We start from the raw sequence: 25,288 nt of genomic DNA on the forward strand, positions 1-25,288 counted from the left end.
TAATTTTGTATTTTGTATTATCATTTCCTTTTTTTTTTTTTCAATTAAACTTTTCAGGATATATGCATATGATTATTGCAATGTATATGATTGTTCATATTTTCAACGATTTTTTATAATAGATATATTACAATTCATTTAATATCATTTTTCTTTTAATATTGGAAATAAAAAAGAAATGTATATTTTATAGTGAAAATTTTTATTCAGTTGGCGCAACTTTTTAATATTATTTGTAGGAAATTAAAACAATTATTTTGTACAATTTTTTTTAGTTAAAATATTTTAAGTTTTTATTTTCAATTAGCGTAATTTTTGGATATCATCATTTTTCTAGGATATAATGTAGAAAATTAAAACAACATTTTATATAACTTCTTTTGGTTAAAATATTTTTATAAGTTTTTATTTTCACTTAGCGCAATTTTTTTGATATCATTATTTTTGTAGGATATACAATTTTACACAAAATTAAAATAATTTGTAAAACAATTTTTTACGGTTTAAAATAACACTATTTTGTGCAGATTAAAATAACTATTTTGTAGATTAAAATAATCCTATTTTGAAGATAGGTTTTTTACAGTAGTTTTTTACAGTTTTAAAATAACACTATTTTGGAGACAGGTTTTTTACAATAGTTTTTTACAGTTAATAATACACTATTTTGCAAATACATATACTGTTTTTTACGCGGACTTAGCACCTTTTTTTACCTTTTTTTTAAAAGGGTAATTTTTTTAGGGATATATTTTACTAAGATAATTTGTCATATTGTTATAGTTTTATCGAAATACTATTTAGAAATTAAATGTGCAAATAGTTATAAACATTTTTTAAAAGATCAATATTTTTATATCTATTTTTATAAATATATCTCTATAATTGCAAATCTTAAATTTCATACAATTTCAATATATTTAAATATACAAAAAAAAAGTAATAGCTTCATTATCTTAAAAACAACTTCCTGTAATATTTAAATTCATAAATTATAATGAATTTTAAATCTTACATATTTTAGAATTAAATAATGTTAAAATAATTATTAAAATAATTATTAAAATAATTTTAAATTGCACATACATTTGCTTGTTGCAAAATTTATTGCAAAATTAAAGTTCTATATATTGGATATATTTTAAGTGATATAACTTATGAATTGGATATTTAAAGTATTGATTAAACCTTCAGCCGTTGCGCACGATCTTTAACAAAATACAATACTTAATTGTTTAATCTTTTCGATATCTTTCTGGCAAAAACTCAGTTTTTTGCGAAACGAGAATGTACCGTTTAATTCATTAGGAGCTCTCAAAATTCCACGTGATTCGTGAAAAATCGCACAATTGAAGGATTAAAAAGAGATATGTATTTTATTTTTATTAAGGAAGATGTTGAAAATGTGATATACTGTACAATACTGATATTTATATAGGGTGTTACGCAGGTTTTTTCACTTTTCTTCGTTGAGAATAGAGGTAAGTATAAAATTTTATTTTTTAACTTATTTTATATAAGGCTGCTGTGCGCCTATAAAGAACGGCTGCTGTGCGGTATTATAGAGCTGCTGTGCGCCGTTATAGAGCTGCTGTGCGCCGTTATAGAGCTGCTGTGCGCTCATAAAAGTGGCTGCTGTGCGCCAATAAAAGGCTGCTGTGCGCCTATAAACAACGGCTGCTGTGCGCCGTTATAGAGCTGCTGTGCGCTTATAAAAAGTGGCTGCTGTGCGCCAATAAAAGGCTGCTGTGCGCCGTTATAGAGTTGCTGTGTGCTCATAAAAAGGTGTTATACATAAATAAAACTAATATATATAAAGTTTTTATAAAGTCTATATAAAGTTGTTGTTTGTATAAAAAACGTTTACTTTATATATACAAAATGTCTGTAAAGATAAACAAACAAATAGTCTTAATGCCTAGAGAAAAAGATATAATTATTCGAGGCAATTGGTTAACTGACATTCATATGGAACATTTTGGTCATCTTTTACAAAATTGTTCAGATTATACACCTGTCGAAACCTGGCGAGTGCAGTGTCTTGATACTATTCAATCTATGCCAAAAGATAAAAATCATATTCAAATATTGCATAGTTCATCAGGTCCGTTTGACGGACATTGGGTATGTAGTTACTATAACACAAAATATATATTTATTTATGATTCGTTAAATTCTAAAAGACTGCATAAGCATCATGAACAATTTTTAAAAAGATTATTTCCAACATATGACTTTGAGAAATGTCTTGTTAGATTTCCTACTGTGCAACAACAACCAAATGGTAACGATTGTGGTGTTTTTGCAATAGCATTTGCGATTTCATTATTATTTAATATTAAACCTGAAAGAGTAAAATATAATCATAGTTTAATGCGTTCACATTTGATAAAAATTTTTGAATCAAATATAATTGAACATTTTCCTCAAGATCCACGATATGTTCCTCAAAAAGTGCTTCCATTAGCAATAGTAAAATTCAGAGAAATAGAAGCTGCTCGTGCTCGTAGTATACGGCAATATGAGACTGAATCACAAAAAGAAAATCGGTTAAAAAAACTTGCTGATATTCGTCGATCTAAGAAAGAATTAACCAATAATTGCATGAAAACACAATCCCTCTCAATCAAATGTACAAATTTGGAGAATAGCTGCGCTAAACAGCAACATCAATATACAAAGGATGAAACTAAGCAACAAAAAGAAAATCAGTTAAACAACTTGCTGATATTAATCAATCTAAGGAAGAAATAACCAATAGTTGCATGAAAATACAATTGCCTTCAATCCAATATACAAATTTAGAAAATAGTAGCGTTAAACAGCAACATCAATATATACAAGATTTAGAAAATAATCGTGCATTAAAGCGGCGTCAAAATCAACAGAATTTAGAAAATAATCGCCTTAAGAAACGATGTCGATATCAACAAGATTTAGAAAATAATCGTACTAAACAGCGACAGCGATATCAACAAAATTTAGAAAATAATCGCCTTAAGAAACGATGTCGATATCAACAAGATTTAGAAAATAATCGTACTAAACAACAACAGCGATATCAACAAGATGTAGAAAATAATCGCCGTAAGAAACGATGTCGATATCAACAGGATTCTGTAAGACAATGTGAACAAAAACGCATACGTTATTCTACAGGGTGACCCATTTTAACTTAGGCAGCCAAATAACTCGAAAAATAAGCACACTACGAAAAAATGTTTAGAATCAAAATTTTGTCATTTCGAAAGGGACGTACAATGACGTTAAAATGAGCCCCCCCACCCCTCCCCCTGGGCGGTGAGGGGGGGCAAGTTTGAAATCTTAAATGGGAACCCCTATTTTTTATTACATATTCGGAATCTTTGGCTAAAAACACATACAATTTGTCTGAAACATTTTTCTCGATTCATGATAGATGGCGCTGTAATCGACGAAATTCAATTTCTTCGATTTCTCTTACTGAGAACCCATGCTTACGATTCTGCAATAAATTAACAATAAAAATACCACGTTTTCATTGTTAATACTCGAAATTAGTCTTAAAACAAACTTCTCATTATTTTTTATTACTCATTAATTACTTCTCAAGAAACTGCTTTTAGCGTAACCTGCCCTTTAGGCAACTTGAATGGTCCAAAGTACCGAGACATTTTGGACTTTCCATCTGATGGAGTTCCTCTAAGTATCCCTCCAAAATTTTGTCCATTTAGTGCCAAAGTCACAAGTGTTTATGTATTTTTTTAACATTTGTACTCTGATAAAATTCTGGTAAAATGGCAAATTATACGCCTACAGAAGTAGTCGATATTCTTATAACCTTTGGCGAATGTGGTAGAAATTACAGACTTACTGCCCGTACTTATGCGGAGCGATTCCCAAATCGCCGCCATCCTACTGATCAACAAATTATAAACATTGAAAGGAGATCTCGTAATAATCCACTTCATCGCGAAAGGCGAAGGAATAGACTTCATAATAATAATGACCCTAGATTGCTCGCAGTTTTGGCTATGGTTCATCAAAATCCCCATATTAGTACCCGTCAAATAGAACGAGAACTGGGAATCCCTCAAACTACGGCACATAGATTGTTACGATCAGTCAATTACCATCCGTATCATATTACTCTGGTACAGGAATTAAGTGAGGCCGACTACGTACTCAGAGTACAATTTTGTAGATGGGCTCTTGAGATGTTAGATCAGAATCCAGATTTTTTTAGTAATGTTTGTTTCAGTGATGAAGCAACATTCATCAGCAATGGTAGTCTCAATAGGCATAATTGCCACTATTGGTCACCAGAAAATCCACATTGGTATCGTGAGGTGCTTAATCAACATCGTTGGAGTTTATATGTATGGGTAGGCATTTGCAATGGCCAAGTCATTGGACCTCATTTTTTTGAACGTCCAATTAATAGTCCAATGTATTTAGAATTCCTCGAAAATGATTTGCCAGCATACCTAGAGAATGTTCCCCTTGCAGTTAGACTAAATTTATGGTATCAACAAGATGGTGCTCCTGCTCATTATGCTCGTATTGTACGGATGTTTTTGAATCAAAGGTTCCCAAATCGGTGGATAGGGCGGGGTGGACCAGTTCTGTGGCCTCCGAGATCACCGGATTTGAACCCCCTTGATTTCTTTTTATGGGGATACGTTAAAGATGCAGTGTATAGTAAAGCTCCAACGACAAGATTGAATATGATGGAAAGAATAAGAAGAGCTTGTGAAGCTATAACTCCTTTAATGCTAGAAAATGTACAACGTAACTTTCGCTGTCGATTACTGTTATCCTTAGAAAATAATGGTGCACACTTTGAGCATCTCCTCCATGCGGAGAGAGCTGATAACAATGCAATCTTGCCTTAACTGGTTGGGTCACCACACAACCTTGCCTTCACTGGCTGGGTCACTACTTGACCTTGCCTTAACTGGTTGGGTCACCACACGACCTTGCCTTCACTGGCTGGATCACCACACGACCTTGCCTTCACTGGCTGGGTTACCACACGTTCAAGCACCCCGAATTGTGAGAGGCGAGGGGACTCACGTTAATCAAGCACCCCGAAGGGAACAGAAAACTGCTACGTCCACGACGTTGTTCCTGGGTTACGCTAAAAGCAGTTTCTTGAGAAGTAATTAATGAGTAATAAAAAATAATGAGAAGTTTGTTTTAAGACTAATTTCGAGTATTAACAATGAAAACGTGGTATTTTTATTGTTAATTTATTGCAGAATCGTAAGCATGGGTTCTCAGTAAGAGAAATCGAAGAAATTGAATTTCGTCGATTACAGCGCCATCTATCATGAATCGAGAAAAATGTTTCAGACAAATTGTATGTATTTTTAGCCAAAGATTCCGAATATGCAATAAAAAATAGGGGTTCCCATTTAAGATTTCAAACTTGCCCCCCCTCACCGCCCAGGGGGAGGGGTGGGGGGGCTCATTTTAACGTCATTGTACGTCCCCCTCGAAATGACAAAATTTTGATTCTAAACATTTTTTCGTAGTGTGCTTATTTTTCGAGTTATTTGGCTGCCTAAGTTAAAATGGGTCACCCTGTATAAACTTTCAGCGTGAACAGGACAGACAAAAAGCATTAGATTCTAATCGCAAATGGCTTTATAACAAACGATATTATCAGAAAAATAAAAAATCTGCAATAAAAAATAACGATGTTGGAAAAAAAATTATAAAAAAATATGAAAAGTTTTGGTCGAAAAACACCATAAAACTTCAGCATTCTTTAGAAACATTTACTAAAAATATTGTTGAGAAACTCGGTATTAAAAATCATATCGAAAAACGATTAAAAGCCGAAGAAATCGTACGTTGGTGTATGCATGTTAGAAGAAGTTATCTTCGTAATATTTACAAAATGTTATCTTTGATTAAAAAAAAAACAGAAGTAAGTTTGACTCAAGCCGTAAAATGTTCCACAGTTGAAGAGAAATTAGATGTTTTATGTGGCGAATCGAGCCATACAGCCTCATCTGAAAACTATTTTATTGATTCTACATATCGTCATGTAACTTCAAAGGAAACTTTGGTAATGAATGCAGAAGAGAAAGTAGCAAATCTATCGTTAATAAAAACTGCATTGGAACCTTTGGCAATGAATGCAGAAGGACAAGTAGTAAATATGTATATTACCGTTGATAGAAATAGAAGCGAAAAAATCGTGGTCGTGCAATACTTCATGTAAAACTGACGATCCATTTTTAATTAATCGTTATCAGAAATTTCTTGAAACTATAAATACATGTACTTTAAAGAATGTACCCAAATTGATAGAAAATATTCATAAATGTACTATGAAAATTTCAAATGAAAAATTGGGCCATACGCGTAGCTGCCATATTGATTTAACACTTTGCGAAGGAATGTTTCTTCCAATTCAACTATTATCGCCTCATTTTCCACGAGTAAGATATATTAAACGTTTAATTTATCAGCTTACAGATTTTTATCGAAAGATGGATAATCTGGATGAAGCATTAACTCATGCTGATTTAAACACATTAAATGAAATTGTAACTTCTGCACAAGAAAAAGCAGATATGTACAAACATCAACAGGCAGATACAATTCTGAGCGATGATGATATTATTTTTAAATATCATCAAGCGTTTAAGGCCTTGGTTAAGCGGTTAACAGACACACCACGGCATGCTTGCGTATCATGCGAAAAATTGTGTTATACGAGAAATGTTTCTGAAGTCAATATTCTTCGAGAACAAATAAATATTCAAAGTTGGAGAGGTTTAATGGCACATATACAACAACAAGAAAATAATGCGCAATATATATGTACTTATTGTGCAGGTAAATTTCGTAAAGGCTTAATGCCTGCGTATTGCATCTTGAATAATCTCCTTACAAATGATGTACCCAAAGTAATATCATCTCTTAATACATTTGGAAAAATGATTATACAGAGAGCTAAAGCGTTTCAAACTGTCGTCAAAATGGGAACTGTTATTAATAAAAAGTTGCCTCAAAGGCAAATGGTACAAAAAGTTAAAGGTAGAACATTTCATTTACCACTTCCGTTACAGGAGACGTTGAATAAATTATGTTTGAATACTGACCCAATAAATATTAATAACGAATTATATATTTTAGTTAGAGGTATTCCGACCAAATCAAAGATTATTTGGGAAGAGATGGTTGATGTTAAAAAAATATTTGACGCTTTAACGTGGTTAAAGCGCAACAATGCTTTATACTCCCAAATTATACTGCCAAATGATCATAATGAATTAAACATTTTAGAACAATTAAAAAGTTCAGAGTTTCAAATGGAAGAGACAGAAGCGACATTAGGTGACGAATCTGACAATGAGTCATTAAATAATCTGGTAGAAGAAACGAAAAATGATGTAGAAGTTACATTAGACGATCAGCAGAAGGCAATGTTAACTCAAGTTACTGATGAAAATGACGGCTATTATGAACAATATACTATTTATCCCTTATATGAAAAGAAAGCAAATAAAACTTCGACAGACTTGTATCGAATGATAAAAATTCAGAATGCGCCTTTGGATAATCGTGAAAAAGATTTAGATTTAATGTGTTTTCCAGATTTATACCCTTTTGGTATTAATGGACAACATGAGATTAGGGAAGTTAAACTTCATGATCATGAATTTATTAAATGTCGTTTGACATCTAAACATCCACAGTACAGATTAAATCAACAATACTTATTTTATTTGTTGAATAATGCGAATATGCGTCAGTTAAGCCGTGGAATTTATCATAAATTGAATGTAACTAATCCTCAAGTTCGTTATACGGCTGCAGAGTATTTAGAAGCAATGTCAAAAGAACAGTTGGAATCTGATCTAACAACAATATTTTCCACACTTCGAAATACGGAACAATATTGGCGTAAACCGAGAAGTAATTTAAGGTGTATGACGCAGCATTACGGACCTGCGACATGGTTTTTAACACTAAGTCCGAGTGAATGGTTATGGGAAGATTTGGGTGAATATATTCGTGAAGTAAATGGATGGCATGATGCTTCCTTATCCGTTAGCGTACTTGTTGTTAAAGATGCTGTATCAACGTCCAGGTTTCTCGATAATAAATTTCGGGCAATGCTTGACTTCATTAGCTCCAAAGATCATCCAATTGGAGAAGTAACGCACTATTTTTGGCGACGAGAATACCAAGGTAGAGGTATACAACATTTCCACTTATTAATTTGGATTAAAAATGCACCGATTTTTGGTGAATCTACAATTGAAGAAGTCTCCAAATTTATTTTACAATATATAAGCTGCAAAATGCCAGATGAAAATATTTCACCATTATTGTATAAACGTGTTGATACGCATCAGCGACATAAACATAACGATTATTGTCTTCGCTCTAAAAAAGTAGGACGTAAAGTTATTCGTCGGTGTCGTTTTGGATTTCCTCGTCCCGTTACTGAAACTTTCAATATGAGAGATGTGGCAACTTCGATAGCAGGTAGAAAACAATTGAAACATAAAAGTAGGCTTTATGATCTTCCTCGAATGGATAATGAAGTTAATATTAATGATTATAATCCTGTTCTTCTTACTGCATGGGAAGGTAATATGGATATATAATTTATTGGTGAAAAATCATCGCTTCTTACTTGGTACATTACTAAATATATAAATAAAGCGGGAAAATGTGAGTTGTCTGATTCTGTTCTTAATATTGAAAATAATAAGAACAAATCATTAGCAAGTCGTCTTTGGAATATGGGTTTGCGATTTATGAATAATAGAGAATGTGGAGCTCTAGAAGCTGCTGATACATTGTTAAGTATTCCTTTGTATGGAACTGATCGAAATACAACTATCAAATGGTTAGATGTTAACCAAATACGACGTAAAAGAATAAAAAACTGCAAGGAAATTGAAGCTCTTGATCCTGAATCTATAGATATATTTTATCCATCTTTAGTAGATGATCTTTATCCACATAGACCAAATGAACTAGAAAATATATCTCTTTATGAATTTGCGCAGTGGTATGATATCTCGAAGATCAAACCTAAAAATAAGTATGTTGAGTATTATAAAATAGATAATGGTAAATATCTTAAGCGACGACAGCGTGGATATCTTATTGATCATTATAAAGTTAATGTTAATACACAACCAGAAAATTATTTCTTTTCGTTATTACTTATGTTTAAACCATGGCGAAAATTAGAAGATCTTAGAAACGGAGACGATACTTATGCCGAATCGTTTCACAAAGAAAAACTGCATCTTGTAGAAGCGTTGCGATATCATGAAAAATTAGAAGAATTGCAAAAAGCATTTGAAACCGCAAAACAGTTAGTTCAGCAATGCCTAGACGACGATTTACAAAAACAACAGTCTCAGGATGATCCTGAAAATCCGATAGGTGTTCAAAATATAGAGGCTGGTGAAGCAATGCAAGATTTTAAAGATCTTGGTGATAAAGCAGTTCGCGAAATTGATGTATCTGAAATGATAGCAAAATTAAATGCGGATCAAAAACGTGTATTCGATAAAGTTATCAATACTGTAGAGTCAGATGAATCAGTATTACGATTATATGTTAGCGGAGAAGGTGGTACTGGAAAAAGTTTCTTAATCAAGACTATTAAATGCTGGATAAAACGGGGGTGTGAAGTTAGAATTTCGACTGAAAGTTCTGATAGTTCTGATTAGAGTTCCAGCTTCCTTTTAAAGAGTTTTAGAGTTCCTTATTAAAAATTAAAAGAGTTCCGGCGATTAACACCATTATAATAACATTTAAAAAATGGGATGCTAACTTCACACTCGATTTAAAGATCAAATAGTTCTGAATAGCACATTTGCTTCATTTTAATGTGTACTAGAGTTCCTGATAAATAAAAAAAACTTTTTGATATTATAAAAAAGATATAAAAATTAAAAAAAAAATTTATGTTGATTAGTTCTGATGATTAATTACAATCCCTCTGTACATTTTTAAGAGTTCCTGATAATTTTTATAATTAAAATAAATATAATTAAAAACTTATTCAACTTTAAAGAGACCTCGTTGCGTAAATTTTCTAAGTACGGAGGGAAATTATTTTGAGGAGTTCCAATAGTTCTCGCAACAGTTTTGGTTAGTATTCCAAGAGTTATAAAAATAATCCTAATGATCGAAAGCGATCCGATTAATAATTAAAAATTTATTCGACTTTAAAGAGACCTCGTTGCGTAATTTTTCCAAGTACGCAGGGAAATTATTTTGAGGAGTTCCAATAGTTCTCGCAACAGTTTTGGTTAGTATTCCAAGAGTTATAAAAATAATCCTAATGATCGAAAGCGATCCGATTAATAATTAAAAATTTATTCGACTTTAAAGAGACCTCGTTGCGTAATTTTTCCAAGTACGCAGGGAAATTATTTTGAGGAGTTCCAATAGTTCTCGCAACAGTTTTGGTTAGTATTCCAAGAGTTATAAAAATAATCCTAATGATCGAAAGCGATCCGATTAATAATTACAAAGTTATTCAACTTTAAAGAGACCTCGTTGCGTAAATTTTTCAAGTACGCAGGGAAATTATTTTTAGGAGTTCCAATATTTCTCGCAAGTTTTGGTTAGTCCTCCAAAAGTTATAGAAATAATCTTAATGATCGAAAGCGATCCGATTAATAATTACAAAGTTATTCAACTTTAAAGAGACCTCGTTGCGTAAATTTTTCAAGTACGCAGGGAAATTATTTTTAGGAGTTCCAATATTTCTCGCAAGTTTTGGTTAGTCCTCCAAAAGTTATAGAAATAATCTTAATGATCGAAAGCGATCCGATTAATAATTACAAAGTTATTCGACTTTAAAGAGACCTCGTTTCAAGCTTGTATCTAAACATATACGTGTGTGTGGGCCATATTCATGCATTCTCTTTATATTATTATTACATTTATTGCATTTAATTTATTATTTATTATTTATCTTTGTGTCATCTATTACTTCTTATATAGTTTCCACACCTGTCTCAATTAGCATATCAACATTAATATAGCTTTGGAAAATGTCTGTGATTGGGTATTATGACAACTGTCGCAAATTTTAATACATATTAGTATTGGTATTTCGATAAAAAGAATGTCAAAATGTTCTACATTATAGTTGGCGTTTGCTCGTCGTATATGTCTTATATACTTGATAATCGATTAGAAATAAAAGAAATGTCAAATTAAAATTTTGTCTTAAATACACTTAAATAATAAATTTTTCTTTTAAAGGAAAGGCGCATGTAAAATAATTGCGTAGTACTTTTTTATCGCGGCGGTATTGTATCATTTAACAGCAGAAACTTCTTTGAACTGTGCTGCAAATAAGGCATTAAATCGGTAAAGTATAAACATGAGATCCTAGTAAGTGATACCTGAAAGGAGGCGCGGCTCACGCGGGTACATCAAAGAACCACGCACACGTGCTGCGCAGGACGCTCTGCGCAGCACATGTACATGGTTCTCTGATGTGTGCGTCTTCTTTCTGGCATCATTGGGTCCTAGCTCACGCATGTAGAGACTCGTGTGTTGTACAGAGCGCTTTGCTTTCTGATGTCATTGCATCTTTCACAAACCATTGTGTAAGAATTAAGTTCTGTCGATCGCAACTCTTATTTCTGATCGATTATTATCTTATGTGGCAAAAATAATAAAAGACAAATTATCTAATTAAACTTAATAGTAAGTGTCTCAAAGAATACCAATTTTCTATTCATCTTTAACAACGGATATGTTATTAGAGAGATTTTTTAATAAGAGATATTTATCTCTTGAAGAACGTACATTTATATAAATTAGGTACGTATATTTTTATAAAATGATATTTTACAAAACTGTGATTGTGTTTACAAAAATTTATGATTTTTAAATATGTTCCCAATTCAAAAAAGATTATTAAAAAACAAAAGCTCACGGTTATTTAAGTATATTGTACTTCATGTTAGAAGAATTTTCGAATATAGTAAATATATATTTAAAAGAAATATATGTATATACTTTAAAATCTAAAAGAAATATATGTATATACTTTAAAATCTAAAAGATTACAAGAATTAAATTTTTATTTTTTAAGTATTACAATTTTTTTAAGAATAATTACCACTTTCATAATTTTGATGTAGCAATTACTTTTATCTCTTTTATGGTTATATTAATACAAATATGCTGTAATAATATTATATTAATTAGAAAACTGTTACACAAAAGTATTTAATGTATTTTTTGTTTTTTCTTTCTAAAATATTTTTCGCTTTTATTATATTAATAAATATATAAAATTACAATAATTTTATATGATTTATGAATTATATTTTAATTAACAGATTTAAAGGTTGTCAGAAAAAGAAAAGTTTTAAACTTAATCATAAAAAATGTATGATATTGAAAAATTAAGAAAATTATTGACAACAGAAGAATACAAAGTCATTGATGACAATGGGAAAGTTTTACCGCCGTCAAATCAAATATATAAAAATGTTTCTGAAGCTATGGATGGTAATCCTAGTGCCAAACATATATATATTATTGTTAAAAATAACAGAAATGGAATGTATAATTTAATATTGGCCTCTTTTGGACTTTTGAATTCAACTGTTGAACAAAATCAGGATCACTCCTTTGATCCTAACATTTCGGCATCAAAAAATATGGATAAATTTAATTTAAAACTTACAAAAGAAGATTGGATGATGATGAAACCAGACGATAAAATAAACAAAGATGATCGACTACATATTACTCTTCAACCAGGATGGAGCGATATCCTTGTAAGAAATATATGGATCCAATTTCGTGTCCCCTGCCCTTGGACATTTGAAAATTCAAAAATTTCACGACAAAAAAATAAAACATATTGCAGACTCAAAGCAAGATGTAAAGAATGTGCTGCAAAATTAATATGTACACTTACAGAAAAACCAGCGACAAATGAAGATATTATATTTAATTGTATTATTAAGAATGCTGTTCCAGAATATATTCATAGAAAAAGAAGACAATTAAGAGGAGTTAGAAGAGCATTGTTAGCTAATACTTTGATAGATACTAAAACTGATGCAATCTCATATGTGAGAACTCAAGCAAAAAATTTAATTGATTTCGAAGGTCCATATCCTCCTATTCTTCCAAAAACTACTGTTATCAGAAAAGCTATTAGCGAAACAAAAAACAAACGTTTAGGACTCACTGGCTCAAAACCTATTAACAATCTTATCAATGCTAAAGACACGACTCATATAGGTTCCATACATAACATTGGCGGATCTCCATTTCTCTGTTATTATTGGACTAAAGAACAAAAATTATTATATAAATTACATTATAAAAATGATACGCAATCATTTATGACAATTGATGCAACAGGCTCAATAGTAAAAAAGATTAAATATACTCATTCAAAATCAAGTCATATTTTTTTATATCAATGTATGAGTGTGTCACGTACAGGAGGTGTACCCGTATTTCAGATGCTGTCTGCCCAACAAGACACAGTCACAATTACATCATGGCTTTTAAAAATTATAAGTAGTGGAGTATCTGTACCTCGAATGGTTGTATGCGATTTTAGTCAAGCTTTGTTAATATCTATTTCAATAGCATTCGCACATAAACGCGATTTACGTGACTACATGCAAACTTGCTACGATCTTATTATGCAAAAATCTCAGATAATGCCCGCTACATTCATTAGACTAGATGTAAGTCATTTAATATCAATAATATGTAGATGGGATTGTTTGAAACGAAATCCGTTGCCCAAAGTACGGCAATTTTACATTAGAGCTATTTGTCAGGCGTATAAAATGGAAACTTTACATAATTTAGAATATTTTTTGGAAGCTTTATTAATTGTGGCCATGAGTCCAAATATAGGCACATTTTGTGGACAAAATTTAGAATCACAAATACGGCATGATTACGTAAGCAATATTATTAAAGGTACATTGTCTGAAATGAATGAAGAAGTGCATAATAGTATTAATAATATAGATGAAATCGATCTTGAAGTAGATTGTCATACCGGATGGCTAGACTGGAGCAAAATAATTTATGAAAGAGCATCTGCTATTGCAATAAAATGTGAGGATGGAAATATTATAAATGCATTTTATAATATTGAAATAGCAAAAAAAATAAAAAGACTCATGACTTATTTACCTATTTGGACAGCTGTTTTATTACCATTTTTCAAAATTGATTCTGTGATTGCAACTTCGTCTAGCGTTGAATCCGAATTTTCAAACATTAAAGGGCGTGTTTTTAAAAATGAACTTTCTTTAAGAGCTGACAAATTTATTATACGCCACTTAGATTATATAGACGGACGTGTTAAGGAAGCATCAGCAAATTATTATAATATAAAGAAAGAGTTAAAAATGGAAAAAAATATTAAAGAAAATATTAAAGAAAAATGTCTCGATGAAAATATAGACACAACCCCACCTGATTTTTTAAATACATCAACTTCCGTTGCTCTTAATAAATATGAAAATTGGGGTGGCTTAGGCAGCATAAAAAATAATAAACAAAAAAAGCCAAATTACTTAGATACTTGCCCAGAATGGGATTACGTCCAATCACATAAAACAATTGAAATACCTATTTTTAGAAACGGTAATCTTTGCGAAAATGTACGAATAGAAGAAAAACTTGTTTTAATAAAAGAAACATGTGCCTTTGACTCCCTCATGCAATTAATTATGCATGCTATTGGAAAGGAATGTCGATACAAAGAACACATTCAATACTTAAACTATCCTTTAATTAAATTAGCTGTAAGTATAATTAATAGAGGAAAACTTATTGCGGCGGACTATGTTGCTCGAGCTAAGATACTTTTGAACATAGATATTTGTCAAAAAATGTCAAGTACAAGACACATACAATGTGCAAACGCTAACTGTAATGTAGGACATTTAATTGACATCCTTCTCATCGAAATACCAACAGTAACACGTAGTAAAACTTGTGATAATTGCCATAATACTCAATCCAGACATTTTCCAACATTACATATTAATGTCGGTATGCTAGTCGAGAAAGGTCTGGGAACTATACAAGAAGCAATTGATGATACAAAGATGAATGACAAAGAATGTATAATTAAATGTAATAAATGCAATAATAATATTAAGAGAATGGATGAATATGGTCCACATATATTTTTAGATACAAGTTTAATAACAGATCCAAATTACAAACCAGAAATACACTTTGAGTCGACATTAGACAGTATAACAAAATCGATTTATCTTGATGATCGACATTATACATTGTGCGGCATAATAAATTATATTTCTTATAATAATACTTATTCCGATAAAAACTTAAGTCAAGGTCATTACGTAGCGTTTGCATTCACTGGAATGCATTGGTACGAATATGATGACCTTAAAAAAGTAAAAAGTTATGTTTCACCACAAAAAATAGTTACACCTCATGTAATTATGTATGTACAGTAATTTTTTTAGTTTTATAGTGTTATTTAGTATTTAGTATTATCATTATTTAGTATTTAATATTATATTATATATTTAGTATTATTCAGTATTTTATTTTATTTTAATATTATTTAGTATTTAATATTATATATTATATATATATATATATATATATATATATATATATATATATATATTTTAGTATTATATTATATCCTTCCAGAAAGAAATAATTTTTTATTTAAGTTTATATGATACAGAAATAACATTTAAATTAATTTAAAAAATTTGACGTATTTGTGCGATTTTATATTTATTTATTTTATTATATAATTCATAATTTCGTTATTATATCTTAATAAAATTTTGATGAAAATTACTTTCATAACTTTTAAAATACTAACTCATTCTACTGCGAGAATTATTTAAACTCCTCAAAATAATTTCCTTCCATATTTAGAAAATTTACGTAACGAGGTCTTTTAAAAAGTCGAATAAATTCTTAATTATTAATCGAATCGCTTTCGATCATTAGGATTATTTTTATAACTCTTGGAATACTAACCAAAACTGTTGCGAGAACTATTGGAACTCCTCAAAACAATTTCTCTCCGTACTTAGAAAATTTATGCAACGAGGTCTCTTTAAAGTCGAATAAATTTTTAATTATTAATCGGATCGCTTTCAATCATTAGGATTATTTCTATAACTTTCGGAGGACTAATCAAAACTGTTGCGAGAACTATTGGAACTCCTCAAAATAATTTTCCTGCGTACTCTGAAAATTTACGCAACGAGGTCTCTTTAAAGTCGAATAACTTTTTAATTATTAATCGGATCGCTTTCGATCATTAGGATTATTTTTATAACTCTTGGAATACTAACCAAAACTGTTGCGAGAACTATTGGAACTCCTCAAAATAATTTCCCTGCGTACTCGGAAAATTTACGCAACGAGGTCTCTTTAAAGTTGAATAACTTTGTAATTATTAATCGGATCGCTTTCGATCATTAGGATTATTTTTATAACTCTTGGAATACTAACCAAAACTGTTGCGAGAACTATTGGAACTCCTCAAAATAATTTCCCTGCGTACTTGGAAAAATTACGCAACGAGGTCTCTTTAAAGTCGAATAAATTTTTAATTATTAATCGGATCGCTTTCGATCATTAGGATTATTTTTATAACTCTTGGAATACTAACCAAAACTGTTGCGAGAACTATTGGAACTCCTCAAAATAATTTCCCTGCGTACTTGGAAAATTTACGCAACGAGGTCTCTTTAAAGTTGAATAACTTTTTAATTATTAATCGGATCGCTTTCAATCATTAGGATTATTTTCATAACTTTTGGAGGACTAACCAAAACTATTGCGAGAACTATTGGAACTCCTCAAAATAATTTCCCTCCGTACTTAGAAAATTTACGCAACGAGGTCTCTTTAAAGTTGAATAAGTTTTTAATTATATTTATTTTAATTATAAAAATTATCAGGAACTCTTAAAAATGTACAGAGGGATTGTAATTAATCATCAGAACTAATCAACATAAATTGCTGCACCTGCTACGTTGAATAATGTGCTAATGAAATTAGCAGCGCTAAGTTTTTTAACTACAATTTTTTTATATGTATTAATTTTTAATTTTTATATAAATTTTTATTTATTTTTTTATTAATTTCTAATTTTTAATTTTTTTAATAATTTTTAATTTTGTATTTTGTATTATCATTTCCTTTTTTCTTTTTTTAATTAAATTTTTCAGGATATATGCATATGATTATTGCAATGTATATGATTGTTCATATTTTCAACGATTTTTTATAATAGATATATTACAATTCATTTAATATCATTTTTCTTTTAATATTGGAAATAAAAAAGAAATGTATATTTTATAGTGAAAATTTTTATTCAGTTGGCGCAACTTTTTAATATTATTTGTAGGAAATTAAAACAATTATTTTGTACAATTTTTTTTAGTTAAAATATTTTAAGTTTTTATTTTCAATTAGCGTAATTTTTGGATATCATTATTTTTCTAGGATATAATGTAGAAAATTAAAACAACATTTTGTATAACTTCTTTTGGTTAAAATATTTTTATAAGTTTTTATTTTCACTTAGCGCAATTTTTTTGATATCATTATTTTTGTAGGATATACAATTTTACACAAAATTAAAATAATTTGTAGAACAATTTTTTACGGTTTAAAATAACACTATTTTGTGCAGATTAAAATAACTATTTTGTAGATTAAAATAATCCTATTTTGAAGATAGGTTTTTTACAGTAGTTTTTTACAGTTTTAAAATAACACTATTTTGGAGACAGGTTTTTTACAATAGTTTTTTACAGTTAATAATACACTATTTTGCAAATACATATACTGTTTTTTACGTTATATATATATAACATTACATTATAAATAACTTTGTTAATCTGGCAATGTTATATGTTATACAAACACTAAAATATAAATATTCAATAAAAAAAGCATCCGCATGTATAAAAATAATGAAACTAAATATATATGATTTTTTTCAATATTTTTGCTTCTCTCTTAAAATCAATTTACACTTTTATTCCTCCAGTATTGCTTTTAAATTCAATATGATAAATAAAAAATACACTGTAAAGCGCGATGCAACATTTTGTTTCCCGTAACTTGTGTACATTTTCGAGTCAATATATTGAAATATGCACTTTCATAAACTTTCAACGATGATAGCTACTAGATTAATCACCATGCATGATAAATCACAATTTAATTGCATATTATGCATATTTATCCTTTCACCGATGTATAAAACGCAACTATAAAATGTCCAACTAACATCAATCAAAAGCCAATATCATTGGACGATATCCTCGCGTATTGTTATATTTTAAGTATATTTATTACTCTCTCTCTCTCTTAGTTAAATACATATTAAGCATATATAACAAACATACACGCATTTCCTGTACGAAGCAAGCAATTACTGTTTGGCCGAGTTAATTACATTAGCGTTACAATCACATAACTTACATGGCAAGTGATTTCTCTCTTTGTTTGTTTCAGATATGTAAATGCCGTGTTTCTACTACTGCCATTCATCTAGACAACTTGTTCGCCAAAAGATCAAGGTAACATCAAATATGCACAAATATATCACACACACTTTATCTTTGTCGTGTATTATTGATATTAATACATGTAAACAAACATTTCTGGCGATGAAATCGCAAAGAATCCGCTATCGAAAAGAAAAGAAATTAATATCAGTGGACAGTTTCATTTATTTTAGAAGCTTCGCGTAATAAATGTCGTTGTATCGAACTGCGCAATATTTCAGCGAAATGTTTTTAAATTTTTACAGTATAATAGTTCCTTTTTCATTAATCCCATCGATAGAGCTAAGATTACCTTCAATTTTAATGATCGACAACACTAGAAAGTTATTGATACATCAATCATCGTTGATCATTACATAAATTTTTAATAAAGTTACCTCGTTTGATGCAAAGTATAATAAAAGCTGCAAATGGAACTTGATGTATTGCTATTTAATTTTTAATAATTTTACATGGCAATTATTTTACATATCTAGGATCAACGACCTCAATGTTTTCACAGCGTAAATTTTGTTTGTGAAAGCAAAATATTTTGCAATTTTACGTCACGACGCATCGTGATATTCGTAGTCGACGATATCAATATTTTATGCAATAAAAATTTTCGAACATGTTCACCTCCCTCTGTGGAATGAATGATAACCGAATCTGCGGTACTGATTAGTTTTCAATTATTCGATGCATCAATATAAATATAATGGATGCTGGTTGCGGGATTATCAGTTATGCCGAGAATTAGAATATTACATTTTCTCGATATTTTATTATCAATAAAAATGAAAAAATGTTAGTTCGTTATTTGCACGAGTATCATGCACACAGTGAATTTTATATCACTCATATTTTTTGTCAATTTTGTCGTTAACTGATAATTTAATCACTTACAAATACATTGACCAATCAAGTAAAAGGAAAGTCCATTAAGTGTAATGAGCTTGTAAAAAATCCATTATAAGCTAATAAAGAGTCCCGCATTTCAAAATAAATAACTTGATAAATAAATTCGTCAGAATGTCAAACTCTGTAAAATAATCAAGTAATTATCGCATTAACTTATCTAGAAATACAAAAGTCCATAATAAAACACATGATGCAAGCAACTTGTTGTCTCGCTATTTTTATAAAAGTCGATAACGAAATCGTTTTAAGATAAATGCTGTCTCATAATCGAATACCGTTACATGGCAATTATCAAATGGATTATTGAGCTCGTGATAAAATATAGTTCAAGAATATTTTCGCTTATCATTCGTTCTTTGTGTTTCGTCCTTCGACAAATTATTTATATGCGTTACACCTTTGTTACCGGACGAAGTGAGTAAGGATGCAACACACGAACGTGCGCATTACTTTACAAACATGTCATAGATCATAGAGATAGTTATCAGAAACGGTTGGGTTTTCAGAGATAACGGAACGATCTTTCGCCTCCGGGCGATAAATTCTTAATTGCAAGTCGTAAATGCATCTCGCCGATAGCATCGTATTCAGTCTACGGACTTTCTCCGCTTTCGTGCGATGATGATATATCGACTTCTTATCGAGGTATGGCTTGCGATATCAGATTATATACAGTGTCCCGAAATCATAGCTACGCGGAAATCCCAAATAACGGATAAGATAAAGATAATCCCAAGAGACATGATGACACATCACTTTGGTATCGATAGTCCTTGAGCTCTAAAGCAACCGAATATCATAAAACTTTATTAGCTCAACTTATCTTAAAAAAATCTAACCTAGCTAGAGCATAAAAAATATCCTAATAGTAACTATATCCAAAAATTTTGGGAAGAAGATGATGGTTTTTAAAGAACTTCACTTGCTGTCATTTAAGATTGCTTTATCTTGTTTCTCGCAAAAAAAAAATTAAAATTTAAGATTTTAGTTTACGGTTAACCCGAAAAGCGGGAAAAAAGATTCGAGATATCGAGGGCGAGGGCGCGATCGAACCAACCGCAGGTTCTTTCAGGCGCGCATGTCGCCTCTAAACTATACGGGATGTCCTTGTTGCTATGGCAACCCTAGCGCAAGGCGGAAAGGACACGTAGGATCCGCCAGTGAGGCGGAGATAGAGAGAGGGATGCGGTGGCCGAGGGTGTCTGGACCATCCTAATCCCCTCATCATTGTCATTTGTTATCGCTCGCCAAATGTTCAATTTTTCCCACCCTCCTTAATCATGTCTCATATTCATATGTCTAGGCATCGAAGCTATGATTAAATGACAAACTTTATTCATATATTTGTATTTTTTACCCTACAAATGTATTTTATTCAAATTACTGAGAGAAACTTTTATTAAGCTAAAATTTTATTTATAATTTATTTACTAAAATTTGATATAAAATTTACAATATATTATACAGGGTGTTTCTTAATAAGTGCGAAAAATTTTAGATGATTCTTTGTCGAAAATTAAGGGGGGTTTTTCATATAAACATTAAAAAGTTCTAATAAAAAATTGAATAAAGGCTGCTAGTTTCATTCCCTTATAACAATACGGAAGGCTGAAAAAAATATTAATAAATAACCTTTTTACTAGGAGAAAATATCCACCTAATTTCATTTCTTTAACTTGTTCCAAATTTGAGAAAAAAATAAAAATCTAATTTTTACCCCATTTTTGGAGAAGTGTAACTACAAGGAAGGATGTAGGAATATACAAGGGAATATATGTTTATATGAAAAACCCCCCTTAATTTTCGACAAGGAATCATCTGCTAAAATTTTTCGAACTTATTAAGAAACACCTTATATAATGACGATACTGTCTTTAAAATGCAATTATTTATATTTTTTTATATCTTGTATGTATAAATATGTGAACTATTACATATACATAAATTACTACAGAAATAAAATTTTCCATGATTTTTGAGATCAAAAAGTCGTAGAAAAATTAAAAAAATATATACTTAAATTACTTTTAAATTACTTAAGAAAAGAGAGCTAGAATCTATTTTTAAAACATTATTACATATTAAAAGAGACGCTCTGTGACGCAAATTGCAAGAATAAAACGGGAAAAATCGCGCCGGCGAGATTCCGTGTCTGATAAGAGCGATTCGTCTAGAATTTGCCTCCCCTTTCTCACCCCCGTCTGTCCTCCCCCTTGTCCTTTCCTATCGGGCTGTGCCCTTGACGATCCCGACAAAGGCTCGTTGATCTTCACCTCGTGATTAGTCGACCCACTTCGCGGAATCTCATCGTCATCGTCATCGGTTGATGATGTCTTTCCATCATTCCTCCTCCACCCTCCTCCCACCCTTCTCCACCGTTTCGTCATTTCCTCCTTTTTTCGATTCATCGACTGGAACGCTCGCTCAGTCGTCCCTGCCCGCCTGGCCTGCCACTCGACACGCTCGATAGCGTGTCTGTGAAGCTGGCACGACAATCTACGAATTATAAAAAAAATACTAAGAGTTCTGATAGCACTTTTCATAGTTCTATAGTTCCTGATAAAAATTAAAAAGAGTTCCGCATTCCTTATATTAAAAAATCGAAATCGAAAAAATGTCGTGCTAACTTCGCGAATCTAGCACGACACTCTTTCCTCTAAAGTACCAAAACGCGTTGAATATTATTATTTTTAGCAAGAGTTCCCGATAGTTCTGTTCAAGTTCAGCCTATATATGCAATTTCAGATCGATATTTCAAAAATTAATAATTTTTAAACAATTTTTAAGATTCTCGCCCAGCACGACATTCTCCCTCTAAAGTATTAAACCGCGTTGAAAATTATTATTTCTAATAACAGTTCTCGATAGTTCTGCTATAGTTCAACCTATATATGCAGTTTTAGGTCGATATTCCAAAACTTAATAATTTTTTATGAATTTTTAATGTTCTTAACCAGCACGACACTTAGTGAAAATGTGTCGTGCTGATGATTTTCCGTAGTTTTAACGGCAGTTATCGACAGTTCTATATAAGTTCTATCTTTTAGAAACATTTATACGTAGAGGTCCGACCGTTTATTATTTCATAAATAATTTTTTACAATTATATTATTAATTGTTGGAATATCGACCTAAAATTGCATATATAGGCTGAATTATAGCAGAATTATCGAGAACTCTTGCTAAAAATAATCATGTTCAACGCATTTTAATACTTTAGAGGCAGAGTGTCGTGCTGGGTTATTGTAAAAAATTATTTAAAAAATAGTAATCGGTCGGACTCCGTGTAAAAATGTTTCTAAAAGGTAGAACTTATATAGAACTATCCAGAACTGCCGTTAAAACTACGGAAAATCATCAGCACGACACATTTTTACTAAGTGTCGTGCTGGTCAAGAACATTAAAAATTCATAAAAATTATTAATTTTTGAAATATCGACCTAAAACTGCATATATAGGCTGAACTATAGCAGAACTATCGGGAACTCTTGCTAAAAATAATAATATTCAACGCGTTTCAGTACTTTAGAGGGAGAGTGTCGTGCTAGGTTATTGTAAAAAATTATTTAAAAGATAGTAATCGGTCGGAACTCTGCGTAAAAATGTTTCTAAAAGATAGAACTTATATAGAACTGTCCAGAACTGCCGTTAAAACTACGGAAAATCATCAGCACGACACATTTTTACTAAGTGTCGTGCTGGTCAAGAACATTAAAAATTCATAAAAAATTATTAATTTTTGGAATATCGACCTAAAACTGCATACATAGGCTGAACTATAGCAGAACTATCGGGAACTCTTGCTAAAAATAATAATATTCAACGCGTTTCAGTACTTTAGAGGGAGAGTGTCGTGCTAGGTTATTGTAAAAAATTATTTAAAAAATAGTAATCGGTCGGAACTCTGCGTAAAAATGTTTCTAAAAGATAGAACTTATATAGAACTGTCCAGAACTGCCGTTAAAACTACGGAAAATCATCAGCACGACACATTTTTACTAAGTGTCGTGCTGGTCAAGAACATTAAAAATTCATAAAAAATTATTAATTTTTGGAATATCGACCTAAAACTGCATACATAGGCTGAACTATAGCAGAACTATCGGGAACTCTTGCTAAAAATAATAATATTCAACGCGTTTCAGTACTTTAGAGGGAGAGTGTCGTGCTAGGTTATTGTAAAAAATTATTTAAAAAATAGTAATCGGTCGGAACTCTGCGTAAAAATATTTCTAAAAGATAGAACTTATATAGAACTGTCCAGAACTGCCGTTAAAACTACGGAAAATCATCAGCACGACACATTTTTACTAAGTGTCGTGCTGGTCAAGAACATTAAAAATTCATAAAAAATTATTAATTTTTGGAATATCGACCTAAAACTGCATACATAGGCTGAACTATAGCAGAACTATCGGGAACTCTTGCTAAAAATAATAATATTCAACGCGTTTCAGTACTTTAGAGGGAGTGTCGTGCTGGGTTATTGTAAAAAATTATTTAAAAAATAGTAATCGGTCGGACTCCGTGTAAAAATGTTTCTAAAAGATAGAACTTATATAGAACTGTCCAGAACTGCCGTTAAAACTACGGAAAATCATCAGCACGACACATTTTTACTAAGTGTTGTGCTGGTCGAGGACATTAAAAATTCGTAAAAAATTATTAATTATTGAAATATCTATCAGAAATTGCATATATAGGCTGAACTATAGCAGAACTATCGGGAACTCTTGCTAAAAATAATAATATTCAACGCGTCTTAGTACTTTAGAGGGAGAGTGTCGTGCTGGATAATAATAAAAAATTGTTTAAAAAATATTAAACGGTCGGAACTCTGCGTAAAAACGTTTTCAAAGAATAGAACTTTTATAGAACTGTCGAGAACTATCGTTAAAACTACGAAAAATCATCAGCACGACACATTTTTACTAAATGTCGTGCTGGTCGAGGACATTAAAAATTCGTAAAAAATTATTAATTATTGAAATATCGGTCTGAAATTTGCCTATATAGGCTGAACTATAGCAGAACTATCGAGAACTGTTATTAGAAATAATAATTTTCAACGCGGTTTAGTACTTTAGAGGGAGAATGTCATGCTGGGCGAGAATCTTAAAAATTGTTTAAAAATTATTAATTTTTGAAATATCGATCTGAAATTGCATATATAGGCTGAACTTGAACAGAACTATCGGGAACTCTTGCTAAAAATAATAATATTCAACGCGTTTTGGTACTTTAGAGGAAAGAGTGTCGTGCTAGATTCGCGAAGTTAGCACGACATTTTTTCGATTTCGATTTTTTAATATAAGGAATGCGGAACTCTTTTTAATTTTTATCAGGAACTATAGAACTATGAAAAGTGCTATCAGAACTCTTAGTATTTTTTTATAATTCGTAGATTGTCGTGCCAGCTTCACAGACACCTCGATAGCCGGGTTAATGGAATCATACTCGAGCTTCGCTCTTTTTTCCCCTCTCTCCGTCTTTCTCTCTCCCTCTCGCCGCCCGGAAGAGGCGGAGACGAAGAGATGCGCAACGGATTGCACATAGAATATATGGCCTTTAAACCGCGGAATCTGCGGACGTCGGGCATATTGCAATTGTTCAGATTTCTTAACGAATCATATTTTCTACCCCATAATACATTATACATATTTACGAGACTTACATTCAAATTAATGATATTACATACATTCAAGTGTAATAATAAATTAAAAATGTAGATTTTCAAATAATAAATAGCAACTAGAAATAATTGGAAATTAAAATACACTATTAATTGACAATGAAAACATACTAATTACGATCG

At 30.9% G+C, this 25,288-nt stretch overlaps 1 protein-coding gene across 3 annotated transcripts in view; it reads right to left on the bottom strand.

Annotated features, from left to right (window-relative positions):
• The window catches only part of LOC145959279 (serine/threonine-protein kinase NLK-like), a 143,842-nt gene that overhangs the window by 79,682 nt on the left and 38,872 nt on the right, over nt 1–25,288 (bottom strand). The window lies entirely within an intron of this gene.

Source organism: Camponotus vicinus, unplaced genomic scaffold (assembly GCF_025532165.1).
Source record: "Camponotus vicinus isolate PSW18456_S1 unplaced genomic scaffold, iyCamVici1.0 SCAF_1, whole genome shotgun sequence".
Classification (NCBI taxonomy): Eukaryota; Metazoa; Arthropoda; class Insecta; order Hymenoptera; family Formicidae; genus Camponotus; species Camponotus vicinus.